At 39.2% G+C, this 15,721-nt stretch overlaps 2 long non-coding RNA genes across 2 annotated transcripts; one reads left to right on the top strand and one right to left on the bottom strand.

Annotated features, from left to right (window-relative positions):
• Positions 1 to 997: 997 nt before the first annotated feature.
• On the top strand, positions 998 to 5,636 carry LOC130915079 (uncharacterized). Its single transcript, XR_009063052.1, has 6 exons — positions 998 to 1,280; positions 2,120 to 2,249; positions 4,067 to 4,214; positions 4,316 to 4,369; positions 5,216 to 5,443; positions 5,525 to 5,636. It is a non-coding gene; the product is annotated as an uncharacterized LOC130915079 (long non-coding RNA).
• Positions 5,637 to 6,752: 1,116 nt separating this feature from the next.
• LOC130915250 (uncharacterized) lies at positions 6,753 to 11,263 on the bottom strand. The gene is made up of 9 exons (XR_009063071.1): positions 10,934 to 11,263; positions 10,652 to 10,852; positions 10,101 to 10,293; positions 9,730 to 9,816; positions 9,397 to 9,590; positions 9,177 to 9,313; positions 8,631 to 8,823; positions 8,411 to 8,547; positions 6,753 to 8,064 (listed from the first exon to the last, which is right to left on the bottom strand). It is a non-coding gene; the product is annotated as an uncharacterized LOC130915250 (long non-coding RNA).
• Between the last annotated feature and the right edge of the window lie 4,458 nt (positions 11,264 to 15,721).

Raw genomic sequence — 15,721 nt, 5'->3', positions numbered from 1 at the left:
TGATTATTTTTGGCGTTGTAAGTGGTCAAAGTTACTGTGTTTAATGTGAAAAAAATGAATTTTTAAAGCAAGTCTGGTTCAGTCACCGTTAATGGCAGCCAATCAGATCATTTAAAAATGTCAATGTTCATCTAGTCCTGCGTAACAAAGCATGTATTGTAAGCAAAATAAAATAAAATTAAGAAAGAGGCTTTTGTTTTGAATTTGTATGGTCACTTCCTGTTTCCGGTTCATTCTTTTTACGTCGGTGTAGGCTCACGTCGTTGTCCTGACAAATGGGGATTCCTGTCGAATTGATAGCCAAAGCGCTACTGAACATGCGCATGGCAACCAGTCTCCTCCAGGGGTGATCACGTGTCAAACTTTTGTCGAGTGGAGATTCCTTTTTGACGACGACGCCGTTGTTGGAATTACTGTCGCTGCAGGCGAGTAAATTTCTCAAGTATTTTCATTTTATAGTGCCTTTTGACCACTCACCTCTGTAAGCAATTAGATATACACGAAAGAATTGGAATATGGGTGATATTGCAAGACAAAAGCGTGATGAAGTTAACGTCTCATGATAAGCAGTAAACACGTGCTTCGTTGCTTCTATTTTTCTCGTTGGAAGTGAGTAATATTTCTAAAGTATATTCATTTTATAGTGTCTTTTCTCCGCTAACCTCTGTAAGCAAATACATATGAACGCAAGACTGAATTGGAATATTGATGCTATTGCAAGACAAAAGCGTAATGAAGCTAACGTCGCATGATGAGCAGTAAACACGTGGGTCGCCGAGGTTTTAATGGCGATTCGGTTATTGTTCAAGAGAGAGATTTTTTTTTTTTTTTTTTTACATTATAGCGGGTTAACAGCGTATAGAAGTTAAAATTTTATGATATAGGCATTAAAAATTTGGGTCACCTGGGTTTTAATGGAGTTTCGTGCTTGAAATCATACAGAAATTAACCCTATCTACAAATAGAGGAAGTCGGCGTTATGTAACGATGACGTCATCTCGTTTAGCAACGTGTCGCCATTTTGAGAAGGGGCACGCACAGCTAAACATGAATTTCAGGTGTTTTTTGCGTCTTTTTTCATAAAAACGTCTTAAACATGGCTTACTATTATCACGAGTCACTGCCGACAGACGCGAGGAGGCGATACGACTTAAAATTAGCGTGTATTGGCCTGCAAATCTGCCCATACAAAGTCGTAGCTGATAGCTGGATAAACAATCCAAAGGAATGGCCTGCAGTGAAGTTCGGAAACATCTACAACTACCTCATAAAGTCACTCAGTAAGTTGACCTGTATCAATTACATGGAAAATGTTCTGTGTGGAACTAAGAAAACTGGTAGTATATACGGAGTGATTATTTCTGGCGTAACCGGTATTTCGCCTCCAAGCGTTATTTAGCCGTGAACACGTCACGGCAAAATAACCAATTCCCACCAGGCCAATAATATACCGATTGACCGATCGGAGCAGTTCACGGCAAAAGAAAAATAACTCTTTGCGAGTTGTTGGTTACGGTAATAATAACCACTGCCTAGTCTATTGAATCCTAGCAGCTAATTGGGGCGGGGGAAAAAAACGATTAAACTTTACTCACCAGTAATAAAATGTTGGCTACAAACGTAAATGTGCCTGGTCCACGGAACCGTCTTCTTTTACTGTTCCTCGCTTGATTGCTTTCACCCAATTGCTTGTCCTTTTCTTCTCAAGGGGAAGAATGAAGAACTTCAAATGCGACTCCGAACTCTTTCTTGTGTTACAACCCGCAACACGGCAACTTTTAGTCATTCCAATGAAAAAAAAGACCGCAAATAAGACAAAAGTTGAACGCGTTTGTACTCCAATGCGCAACAGAGCAACTGCTTGTGACTCGTGTTTTGCCCCACTTTCAATACGGCAACGCTTTGTTGTGGCTGGTGACGCCAATAATGCCCAGATGTCTGACTGCAAGAATTGCTAGTGACCCAATTATGCCATTATATTTTGAGAAAGCTAAGTCCTATGAATAAAAATAATTAAAATTTTCAAAAAAGCTAAACTGCTAATCATTCTTTTTGGGAGTGTATCAAAGTATTTGGAAGTCCTTTTTCAAAGTTGTCTTTCTGTGCATGTGTTTTACAGTTGGTGAACAATATGGAGAAGAGGTTCCAGGAGATTTTCAATTTCATGTCTAGGGGTGAATTCCCTAATGGTTTTACTAAATCTCAGAAATGTGCTTCAAGAAGATATGTGCAGAAGTTCAAACTGAAAGGTGAGAAGGCAAAGTATTTGTGGTGTTGTTGTTATTTATTATTTTATATAACTGGTGCAGGATAATTATCGGTCCGATAATAGGAATTATGACATTTGCATTGCTCCCACCTGCTAATTTGCTGCATCTATTTTTTGCTACAGTAGTTTGGTTCACATTACAAGCTCATTCACATACACATTGCGGTGTCTAGCGGTAGCATTGACAATCGAGAATGCTTTCTGTTACGTTTCCGCCTCGGAAATATGTCTAAGTATTTTATGTTGACTATAACATATGGATTTGCAACATATGTTTACTTCTGTGGTGAAGGGTCATATGTACAGAACTTAATAAGTTGTTGTGTTATAGAAGCCAGCGAATGCTTTAGTAGCTCAAGCTAGTGTGCTATGCTATACGTATAATAGTTGTGTATATAAGTGTATTGTACAGTTTGTTGTATATTGCGTATTGAATATGTGCATTTTTCTGTTGTACTTTCACAATATTGAGTGTCTTCCCATAAAAGCAGGAAAAGACCAAGCCTTGTGGTTTATGGAAGTGCATTTATTTTTAGCTGGCTGTTAGGCAATGCAAAAGTGAAACTAGGGTATCCATTTTTTGAAACCGATATCGCTAACTTCCTGCTCCTCAAAGCCGATACCGATATCGATAACCGATAATAAATATATATTTTTTAAAATGTATAACCTGAGTTTTTGAACACCTGGAGGTTTAAAAAAAAAAAAAAAAAAAAAACTAGTGGTGGATTCAACATAGATTTGCCTTTGATCACAGCAGATTTTTCATAATGACATGAACAAAACGGTGCGTTTCACTTCTGCACTGCCCGACAGCCAGCTAAAAATGAATGCACTTCCATAAACCACAAGGCTTGGTCTTTTCTTGCTTTTATGGGAAGACACTCGTCTTAATAATGTGAAAGTACAACAGAAAAATACACATTCAATACTCAATTTACAACAAACTGCACAATACATTTATATACACAACTATTATATGTATAGCATAGCACACTAGCTTGAGCTACTAAAGGATTGGCTGGCTTCTATAACACAACAACTTAGGTTCTGTACATATGACCCTTCACCACAGAAGTAAACATATGGTGCACATCAATATGTTACAGTAAACATAAAATACTTACAGACATATTTCCGAGGCGGAAACGTAACAGAAAGCATTCACGATTGTCAATGCGACAGCTAGACACCGCAATGTGTATGTGAATGAGCTTGTCATGTGAACAAAACTACTGTGACAAAAAATAGATGCAACGGATTATTCTGACCAGCAGGTGGGAGCAATGTCCCGCAAATGGTCAACTGCTTTCCTATACTAGTGTGTAAAGTCACTGTAAACTGTAAAGCCAGCACAATACATAATATCGTTCCTTTTAATAATATTATTGGATTTATCGGGATGACGTCATAATTCCTATTATCGGACCGATAGTTATCGGACCAATAATTATCGTGCACCAGTAAGTGAAATGCACTGTTTTGTTCATGTCATTATGAAAAATCTGGTGAGATCAAAGGCAAATCTATGTTGAAACCACCACTAGTTTTATTTTTTAAACCTCCAGGTGTTCAAAAACTCAGGTTAACATTTAAAAAATTATATATTATCGGTTATCGATATCGGCATCGGTTTTGAGGAGCAGGAAGTTATCGATATCGGTATCAAAAATGGATTAACGTGCAGCCCTATTTTATATACATATATATATATATATATATATATATATATATATATATAGTTATGTAATTGTTATTTATGTGTATTTATATGTGATCACTCAATGCTCATTGTAGAAGGACGGCTCTTCTTTGGGAGAAGGGTGATCCAGTCCCGAACAGAAGTACAATCACTGTTCAATGAAGTACAATCGGCTTCAAAAAAACAGTCTCAATGTGCTCCAGATATTATTGGCGTGGCATGACAGTGGACATTGACAGCTGGGTATGTGATGTTTTATTTCTGCATTTTGTCACTAAGTAATGTTGGTCGGCTATTTCAGACCTTATTAACCTGACCTGTTTCCTATTACGATTTGTTTTAAGGTCTCCGAATGCGAGCGATGCCAGAGGACTGGTAAATCTTTACAAAGCATTAAGGTATATTTTTATAGTGATGTTGTGTAATCAAATAAATAAATATATTTCTGGTTTTTATTACATGCGTGAAAAATTGGAAGCCGCTTTGTCCAACTTCATGCATGTATTTAATATCTGAACATGTGTGAAAATTAGGTTTTTATTAGGGGTGTCAAACAATTAAAATTTTTAATCGAGTTAATTACAACTTAAAAATTAATCGTAATTAATCGCAATTCAAACCATCTATAAAATATGCCATATTTTTCTGTAAATTATCGTTGGAATGGAAAGATAAGACACAAGATGGATATATACATTCAACAAACGTTATATAAGTACTGTATTTATTATAACAATAAATCAACAAGATGGCATTACTATTGTTAACATTCTGTTCAAGCGATCCATGGATAGAAAGACTTGTCGTTCTTAAAAGATAAATGTTAGTACAAGTTATAGAAGTTTTATATTAAAACCCCTCAATGTTTTCGTTTTAATAAAATTTGTAATATTTTCAATCAAAATATAAACTAGTAGCCCGCCATTGTTGATGCCAATAATTACTTACACAATGCTCATGGGTGCTGAAGCCTATAAAATCAGTCGCACCCAAGTGCCAGAGAGTGACAAAACTGTCATTTTAATCTGTTTGAGCGGGGCATGTGCGTTAATTACGTAAAATATTTTAACGTGATTAATTTAAAAAATTAATTACCGCCTGTTAACGCGATAATTTTGACAGCCCTAGTTTTTATGTGTTCTGTTCATATCAAGGTGGGAGCCATCTACCCAGATGAAGTGAAAAACTTCAAAGATAAAACATGCTGCAAGAAATAAGTTAAACATTGGATTTGCCTTTCACAGATGTCTGTTGTTTGGGAGTTTGTTGGGATAGACCTGACTGGGCCTCTCCCAAAAACCAAGGATGGCTTAAGTACATTCTGACTGGCACCGATTATTTGTCTAAGTGGGTTGAGGCCTTACAAAACCAAAACGCCATCAGAAGTGGCACAACGGATCTGCTCAATTGTTTATAGACAAGGCTGCCCCCAAAGAATCCTGTCCGACCAAGGAAGAGAATTTGTCAATGAGGTATCTGAATGCATGAAATGTTTCACAGTGGTATTTTGGCATTCTTGTTTTCCGTTTTTTAAATTGGATTTATTTACAAAGTTTTCAGCTCAACGATAACCTTTGTGCCTTCCTGGGCATTGAAAGAAGTTACACCTGCATATCCTCCTCAGATGAATGGGCTGGATGAGAGGACTGATAGCAACATAAATCGGCAAGTTTTTTTTTTTTTTTTTGGGGTGTTCTAAAATGTATATCTAATTGTACCCTTCTACTTCGTAGAGCTCTTACAAAATTGGTAAACGACCGTCAGGACAACTGGGATGTGCTCTTGGATCCAATCAGGCATGAAAATCACTCACCTTTGGGCGAAATTTGCTGTTTTGAAGTCAAAAAGACCTACGTGAATTGTGTAGCTCCGAGGAGAACATTTTTTTTTGGGGGGGGGGGGGGGGGGGTCGTAAGTCCATCTAACTAACTAGCGACATGTTTTATTGAAGTTGCTAAGCCTGTCACGATATGCAATGAGTCTATTTATCGCAAGGTAAATAAAAATGCGGGCGGTCATTTTCAAGGCTGCGTTCTATCACCGCATGCGTGTAGATGACATATGAGTTCATTTCACAGATGTTGATTGGTTATCAACACGCCGTAGAATTACAGTTCACACATACAAAATAGGGAAACACATCTATATATTAAACACTGTAAACGTTAGCATTGCTACATTGACACTAATGAGGAACAAAAGACGACCTACTTTAGCCTGCTATAAAACATTGGCAGTGTTCTCCAAAACGCAAACTTGCGGTTAAAAGGTGACACTTCAAACATGAAAAATTGCCGCTTAACGGCATTTGCAAACGAAAAAATGGGGAGAAAAAAATGGTGACACCACAAGCAATGACGAAAAGTGCTTTTTGCGGAGTGTAAAGTTGTTAGTGGTTTAGCGAACGTCCTTCCGGTGAATATTTCAAAATAAAAGCACGTCACGTTCGTCATATAAATAACGATTTCTGGAGTTAATTCTGAAGTATGTGGGATTAATACTACAATATGTAAATACTATAATACTAAAGAATTCAGATTCTACACTAAGAATAGCTTTAAAATGATACTCTTTAAAAAAGATGACTGGAAATGAATATCATAATACAATAATAATGCTAGATTTTTTTTTCAAGAATTGTTTTGAATGATGTTGGAAAGGCAAAGTCAGTGTTCTGAATCTGTTTACATTCCATTTTTTCGCACGATCAGCTAAGCCTGCACAATATATCGTTTGAACATCTCCACCGCAATGTGCAATAGTCACACCGCAGGACATGCATTTTTTTTTTTCCCGCATTTCAACTTTTGTTTTACTTCATAAACGCAGCAAGTGTGCAGATCCTTTATTAAACTGCGTTAAATAAATTAGGGCTGATGGCGCCATTTTTCAGAGGATCGGAATCGGGTGAAAAGGGTCGGGTTTTTATTTGAACACATCTGCTTCATGCTCGTACAGCGTCTCACTCTCCCTCCTGCTAGACAGAGCGACCAAAACTGTTTTTCTTGGTTAACACTGCAGCTATTCCAAATGGAGCTAAAGTTATTTGGTGAAAATTTTCTTGTTTTAATATTGCAAACTCCCCAAAAATCGCGATGATAGTTTTTTCCAGTATGGTCAAGAAAAAAAAAAATTATTAGTCAACTAATCGTCAAAATAGTCTGCTGACACAGCCCTACCGAAATATACTTCCTCCACACCCTTCTCACCTTTTTAACCCATGACTTATTTTCATGCCTGCCAGTATTATTTGCCTTAAAATCCAAGATTAGCACAACAACAAAGCTCTCCCCTTTTTTAATGATGTATGGGAGGGAGGCAGTTTTCCCCTCTAAAGTTCCTATTGACATGCCGGCAAGTAGATTTTTAAAAGGCCCTCCAAACTATTGTAATGGCTTGTTTAGAAGATAAACATTTTGACTTCAATTTCAGCTTTCCTAAATATTACAACCCGACGAGCCCATGTACGATGCTTACATTGAGAAGAAAAAAATCCTCAATGGAGACTTTAAAAAAAACAAAAAACGGCAATCTTGAGATCTCAAGAAAAACAGAAACAGGCCTATGAAAAACGAATTTTGAAAAAGTACAAGGACATTGTGTATAAACCTGGAAGAGGTCCTTCTCTTTAATATGAGAAAACATTTTACACTTGTTTTACACTGCGATGTAAACGGCGCAAATTGAACTAAATGGAAATAACTGACACATCTGAACTGAACTGAGAGCAAAAATTGGCCGAGTAGTGTTTGATCCCTGGAGCCAAATTTAAAATAAAATCTTAAAACTTGAGTTTTTGCAATCAACAACAGGGAACAGCGAAATATGTCGAATACATCGTCAGCAGCGGCAGGTGCCGTTCAAGAAAAACCAAAATATTTTGGCATAAAAGTGCACATTTTCTGACATGTGACAGTGTCCTCCCAGCTTTTCAATGATCTCTCCCAACGTTGGATGATCGGCTTCTTTGGGTGCATTTTCCTTGATGTCAGACATGACGATTCTAGTCTCCTTCAGCTGCTCCGCTATGCGCTTCTTCTCTTCCTCGTCGAGAGCCATTCTGTTCAACGTGTCCACTGTGTTGAACAAAAATCTGCACAAATGGAGCCAGAGAAATATTTGAAAGGGTTAGATCAATAACACCGTATAAAACCACATTAATTTTTGTAACGCTAGAGTTAAATTTTCAATTAAATGGACCGAGGTCGGTATGGCCTTTGGTCGGTCGTCGTCGCATCGGCCGCCATGTGAAAAACTTTTCGTGTGTGCGTACCTTCTGAAAAAATTTGAAAATGTCTCGCACAACGATGTTATTAGGCTAGCCAAATTTCAAAACGACATCTTTGAAGTGCTATATTTGGATTTGTTTGAAAAGAAACACGGCGAATACTTTAAGTCCAATTTTTTGCCAGTGCTGTGTTATTGTGGCTTGGCCTTACTTCAGTGGGGGATCGTAGTCCTTTTTGATGTCCTGTGACAGTCGATGGATGATTGCCACCATAAGTGGTGGCTCCAATGGAATGGGGTACATTCTATGAAAGTCCACCCCAGCTTCGAAAAATCCGATGGGGAAACCCTGATCCGTTTTTAGCAATTAGTGGAAACATTAAACAGGGGCACCAATTGAACTGAGGGCATTGCAGTGCCAACTAGTCTTACTTTATTTCAGCCAATGAAAACGTTGAGGCCTCCAATGATCTGTGTCAACGTTGAATGATCGGATTCTTCGGGTGCATTTTCCTGGAAGTCTAAGATGACTGTTTTAGACTCCTTCAGCTGCTCCGCTATTCGCTTCTTCTCTTCCTCGAGGAGAGCCATTTTGTTCAACATGTCCACTGTGTTGAACAAAAATCTGCACAAAGGAGCCAGAGAAATATTTAAAACGGTTGGATCAATGGCGCCCTATAAAACCGTATTCGTTCTTGTTACGCTATAGTTCAGTCTTCAATTAAATGGACTAAGGTCGCTATGGCCTTTGGTCGGTCGTCGTCGCATTGCCCACCACGTGAAAAACTTTTCGTGTTTGTGTTCATGTGTGTACCTTCTGGAAAAAATGTCTCGCACAATGATGTTATTAGGCTAGCCAAATTTCAAAATGACCTGTTACCTTTGACGTGGTATAGTTGGATTTGTTTGAAAAGAAACACGACGAATACTGTAAGTCCAATTTTTTGCCAGTGCTGTGGTATTGTGCCTTGGCCTTACTTCAGTGGGGGATCGTAGTCCTTTTTGATGTCCTGTGACAGTCGATGGATGATTGCCACCATAAGTGGTGGCTCCAATGGAATGGGGTACATTCTATGAAAGTCCACCCCAGCTTCGAAAAATCCGATGGGGAAACCCTGAACCGTTTTTAGCAATTAGTGGAAACATTAAACAGAGGCACCAATTGAACTGAGGGCATTGCAGTGCCGACTAGTCTTACTTTATTTCAGCCAATGAAAACGTTGAGGCCTCCAACGATCTGTGTCAACGTTGAATGATCGGATTCTTCGGGTGCATTTTCCTGAAAGTCTGCGATGACGGTTTTAGACTCCTTCAGCTGCTCCGCTATTCGCTTCTTCTCTTCCTCGAGGAGAGCCATTTTGTTCAACATGTGCACTGTGTTGAACAAAAAATCTGCACAAAGGAGCCAGAGAAATATTTGAAACTGTTAGAGTTAGATCAAATGCATATGCAGTTTTTTACCCATTTGAGCCAAGCAATCTCTTCAACAATAGAGAGGTGACTGTTTTCTTATCCTTGGTGCGGAGCATACCTTGGGCGTCATGTGTGATACTAGGCCCAAGGTGACTCTCCAGCCCATAAATTTGTTCAGGAACTGCTTTGTTCACATCTTTCTCGCCTACAAAGAAAGTGACAACAACGCCAATGTCTTTCTCATCAAGAAAAGATAATGTATAAGGCCCATTTTGCCAAATGTTGAAATATACTAGTATACTGGAATAAGTAAATGTTGAAATAAATTGAAATAATAAATAAAATGAAGAACAAATGAAAATTGAAATGAATACATATTGAAATGGGACACTTTTAATTAAAACCCTCAACCCTTTTTTAGCAATTAGTGGAAACATAAAACAGAGGCACCAATTGAACTGAGGGCATTGCAGTGCTGACTAGTCTTACTTTATTTCAGCCAATGAAACCGTTGAGGCATTCAACGTTGAGTGTCAACAAAGCAAGCTTGATTCCTTCGGGTGGGTTTTCCAGGAAGTCAAAAATGGCGGTTCTAGACTCCTTCAGCCGCTCCACCATTTGCTTCCTCTCTTGCTCCACAAGATCCGTTTTGTTCAGTATGGCCACCGTGTCGAACAAAAATCTGCACAAAGGAGCCAGAGAAATATTTGAAACGGTTAGATCAATGGCGCCGTATAAAACCGCATTCATTCTTGTTACGCTATAGTTCAGTCTTCAATTAAATGGACCAAGGTCGCTATGGCCTTTGGTCGGTCGTCGTCGCATCGCCCACCACGTGGAAAAACTTTTCGTGTTTGTGTTCATGTGTGTACCTTCTGAAAAAATGAGAAAATGTCTCGCACAATGATGTTATTAGGCTAGCCAAATTTCAAAATGACCTATCTTTGACGTGCTATATTTGGATTTGTTTGAAAAGAAACACGACGAATACTGTAAGTCCAATTATCTGCAAGTACTGTGGTATTGTGGCTTGGCCTTACTTCAGTGGGGGATCCTTGTCCTTTTTGATGTCCTGGGACAGGCGTTGGATGATTGCCACGATAAGTGTGGCTCCAATGGGTTGGGGTGCATTCTATGAAAGTCCACCTAACTTGATGCCAAGCACACAGCAGCGAGCAATCGGTGGTCGTTGCCTTGTTTTCCTTAAATCATGCGTGACTAAAATGCCACAGGCGGGCATTCTGTAAATATTGTCATTAGAATGACTATTGTTTGCATGCTCAGTGAAAGGAGTTTTTAAAGAATGAAATGCAGTTTTTTACCCATTTGAGCCAAGCAATCTCTGCACCAAAAGAGAGGTGACCGTTTTCTTATCCTTGGCGCGGAGCAGACCTTGGGCGTCATGTCTGATATTAGGCCCGAGGTGACTCTCCAGCCCATAGATTTCTTCAGGAACTGCTTTGCTCACATCTTTCTCGACTACAAAGAAAGTGACAACAACGCCAATGTCTTTCTCATCATATGAGCGGATGCAAAGAAAGTATAATGTATCTTTAAGGCCCATTTTGCCAAATAAATAAATATACTAGTATACTGGAATAAGTAAATGTTGAAATAAATATAAATAAAAAGTGAAGAACATAAATTTTGAAATAAACGCTAAAATAAATATTGAAATAGGAGACTTAATGACACTTCTAATTATTATTTAATTGTGTATTTCATTTTTGCATTCCTGGTCCTCCATACAAGCTGAGTAGAATTAGTAACTGTATAGCTTTATTAAGCTGAGTTAAATAAATAAATAAAAGATCCAATTTGTCAATTTATCCAGGGTTTACAGTGTCCCTAAAAATTAGAGATTAATTCATTAATGACGGGTTATAGTTTACACACAGCTTACAGTACTTACCAGCGTTGAGAAATTCGTCAATTTGGTTGTCGATTGCTTTTGCGGCAGGTAGGACACTGCTTAGGAAGCAGTTGGTGCAAGCAGCCTTGATCGGACCAGGTTTCTAGTGGCAGACAAAGCAATGGGATCTTATCAGGTCTGAGTGTAACCACGTTCTTGGTAGAAATACCTGATGGTTTACCCTTACACAGATGGTGATTTAAATGAGTTCTCTGGTGAAATGGTACAGTGGTGCATCTACAGACAAAGTTAATTCGTTCTATGACCCTGTTCAGGTTCTACTTGGGCTATTACGGAGCTCGGCATGGCTCCGATTTGTCCTGATATCTCAGTTAACTCTTCCTGCTGGCCTCGGGGAAGTGACACTTGCTTTGTACTCACTTCTTGAAATCCGGAGTGGCGTCGACCGCGACCCCTCGTTGGTATAACCGGGGTCTGGTTAAAGGTCACGTGGTGTGGGATAAACTGTCTGTCCAAAGGTGCGAGACGTGTGTTGGAATGTTTCGGTCTTGCACCCGTTCCGCGCCCGCTTCCGTTCACTGGATTGTTTGTGGTCGTCGCTTGACAGAGCCTGGACAGGGATTAGGAAGGTTCAGGTATTCTCATTCAGATGTCAACTATTTCATCACATCAGTCCTGTCCCATTTGTCACGACATGAATTTGCAATTTCGCCACGGCACTACACGCTGAGGCTCTCCGACTCCGATGCAGCCCACCGCCACAGCTTCGAAAAATCCTCGGGGAAACCCTGCTAATATTATAGTAACAATATTTAAGCAACGCTCGTTTTAACTGCAATGTAAACAGCACAAATTGAGTAAAATGGAAATAACCGACACATCTGAACTGAACTGAGAGCAAAAATTAGCCGAGTAGTGTTTGATCCGTGAAGCCAAATGTAAAATAACAGCTTAAAACTCAAGTTTTTGCAATTAACAACAGGGAACAGCGAAATATGTCAAATACATCAGCAGCAGCAGATGCCATTCAAGAAAAACAAAATATTTTGACATAAAAGTGCGCATTTTCTGACGTGTGACAGTGTCCTCCTATATAGGTATGCGCCGGTTACTGGTTTACCGTGGTGTGAAAACGTCAACATCAACTTTATATGCGCCAAAAATGCAGCCAGCAGTGGCATGGCGCAGCAGAGCTCTCACCATTATCTTAAAACGTTGTATTTTTCCACATGTGAGGAGCTTCAACAGGTTAGCACCATGAAAAAGTTCGCCAAAAACAAAACACACATTTTCCTTTCAAATTCAATATACAAACTAAAAACTTATAAAACGTTATTTCATTGTGTAAATGCATTTATAATGATCATGAAAATACGTAGACTATTTGAACATTGAGAAAACTTGCTTTTTTTTTTTTTTTCTACCAACTCGAAGGGGAGATTAAAATAAATGTCAAATCCACTATGTGCCTGATCGAATAGACACTCAAATATAAAAAATATAAATGTTTATCGAATTCGCATCTTACAGTCTCGTCCCGGTGCGTTCCGGCTCACTTTCACCCCTGCTTATTACCTTATGAATTCCTTCTGTCTTTTTAACACAAAGGCAGGACATGTAGACTCGAGTTGACACAGTGGTCCTGCAGTACATATTTTTAAAATTTTATTGAGAAATCTTGTTAGTTTTTTTCTAGGAATTATTTTGTTCTTGCTCTAATCTTGTGCAACGTGAGCTGTGGATATAGTCCATAAGTTCTATTTATTTTGATTTAAAATATTTGATATTTTTTGTTCATTCCTGCATTTATTTGGACCTTACATTCATGTTCCAATTTGCAAATATGTTCTGAAAAATATTTTTAAAAATCTTCAATTGAAAAAAAGTTTTTTTTTTTTTTTAACCCATCCATCTCAAAATAACAGATTTTGGAGCTATAATTGCAATACTGTGATACCGTGAAACCGCGGTATTTTTCCTCACGGTTATCATACCGTCAAAATACCCTGCCGGCACATGCCTAGTCCTGTATCACAAAAATATTCCATTTTGTAGACGTGATGGTAAATATGTGGTGTGTTACCTTCTCGAAAGCCTGCTTGTACCGTTTCTGCCGGAGTAGCTTAAGGAGTTTTTCTTTGCTTGACTCGAAGATTCGCTCCTCCTCTTGCTTCTCCAGCTCACTGACGACGACCGATTCCACGAACATTTCTAAGTCCTGCTGATAACTGAAGAGGAAAAGAACAGTTTATCCATGGGACAGGATAAGCTCTCCTCTACTAGGTGTAAATCAGCGATTTGGTTTCGTTAAATAATTAATGACGTGACTAAAATGCCACGGGCAGGCGTTCTGTAAATATGGTCATTTGAATGATTATTGTTTGCATGCTCAGTGAAAGGAGTTTTTAAAGAATGGATATGCAGCTTTTTACCCTTTGCTGCCAACAAATCCCTTCAACAATGCAGCGATGACGTGCTTCTTTTCCATTGTGAGGATCATAGATTTGGCCTTTTTCTCGATTTTCTGCCTGAGGCGATTCTCCAGCGGATAGATTTTTGCAGGAACTGGTTTGTTTGCTCTCACCTCGTTCGCCTAGAAAAAAAGCGATAACAACGCCAATTCTCATCATACGAGTGAATGCAAGAAAATGGAATGTATCTTGGGGTGGCGTGGCTCAGTGGTAGAGTAGTTGTCCCCCCCAACCTAGAGGTTGTGGGTTCAATTCTCAGCCCTGATGCCTTGCCCAAGTGTCCTTGAGCAAGATACTGAACCCTAGGAGTGGGAACCTCTTGTTACCTCACGATTCGATACGATTTGCGATACAAAGCTCACGATAACGATGATCTGGCGATACAACGATTATCGATACATTGGTCAGGAAATCATTCTAGGATATTCTACAAACAACTAATAAACAGAAAAATAAGCTTCTGCTGTGAATTGGAATGAGTTTATCACTAGTAGACGTTCAATCCGTTTGAAGTGGGAGGGATGACAGCGAATGAACGAATGCCACCCTCCCAGTTCATTGGCAGCCAATGCCAGGCAATGAGTTAATTTTGGGCCATTGAAGGCCATTTACCTGTTGATTTTCAGTTACTTCCTGTTGATTTGGGGGTATTTTATGGGTCACTTCCTCTTTATTTTGTGTTACAGAACAGGAAGTGACCTGGTAGTGACTCAAATTCAACAGGAAATGACCTGTAAATGAACAGCAAGTGACCTGTAAATGCCCCGAAAAATCGGACAGAATGACTGCTAATTTTCTGGTGTCGAATTAGTGCTGTAACAATAGATTAACTCGAGTATTGGATTAGAAAAAAAGATTCAAATTAAATTTTGCTGCTTCGAATATTAGTTTAATTAAAGTGGCATTGTAATGGTTTGTTTTGAAAGTGTTTTTGCAAGAACGTCCGTCTTTTTCAAGCTATTTGAATTGGTTCCGCCTGCCTATGGAGCAGGGGTCCCCAACCTTTTTTGCACCACGGACCCGTGTGTTTTGGATCTTTTTTTCACAGACCGGTGTTCTGTCAAATTTTGCACCCTTATAACATTTTGCTCCCAAAGCTTTTGTGGCGGTGAAAAAAGCCCTTTTTTATATTCAGTTGGACTCTCAATGTTATTCTTTGTTTGACACGAAGATCTGCTCTGCCTGTTGCTTCTCCAGCTCATTGACGACGATAGATTCCACAAACATTTTTAAATCCTGCTCATAACTGAAGAGGAAAAGAACAGTTTATCCATGGGACAGGATAAGCTTTCCTCTACTAGGTGTAAATCAGCGATTTGGTTTCGTTAAATAATTAATGACGTGACTAAAATGCCACGGGCGGGCGTTCTGTAAATATTGTCATTAGAATGAGTATTGTTTGCATGCTCATTGAAAGGAGTTTTTAAAGAATGGATATGCAGCTTTTTACCCATTTGAGCCAAGCAATCTCAGCAACAATATAGAGGTGACTTGATCCTTTTGCCCGGTACAGCTATTGAGTCTGGCCACCATTCAGCGGATACAATTTCCAGGGCCCTGTTCAGGTTCTACTTGGGCTATTACGGAGCTCGGCATGGCTCCGATTTGTCCTGGTAGCTCAGTTAACTCTTCCTGCTGGCCTCGGGGAAGTAACCCTTGCTCTGAATCTGTACTCACCTGCGAAGGTCCGGAGTGGCGTCGGCTGCCAGGCAGCCCGGGGAGAACCGGGGTCTGGTTTAAGGCCACTTGGGGTTGGACAGACTCTC

This window comes from Corythoichthys intestinalis, chromosome 4 (genome assembly GCF_030265065.1).
Source record: "Corythoichthys intestinalis isolate RoL2023-P3 chromosome 4, ASM3026506v1, whole genome shotgun sequence".
NCBI classification, from domain to species: Eukaryota; Metazoa; Chordata; class Actinopteri; order Syngnathiformes; family Syngnathidae; genus Corythoichthys; species Corythoichthys intestinalis.
This window is presented reverse-complemented; position numbering and strand designations above follow the sequence as displayed.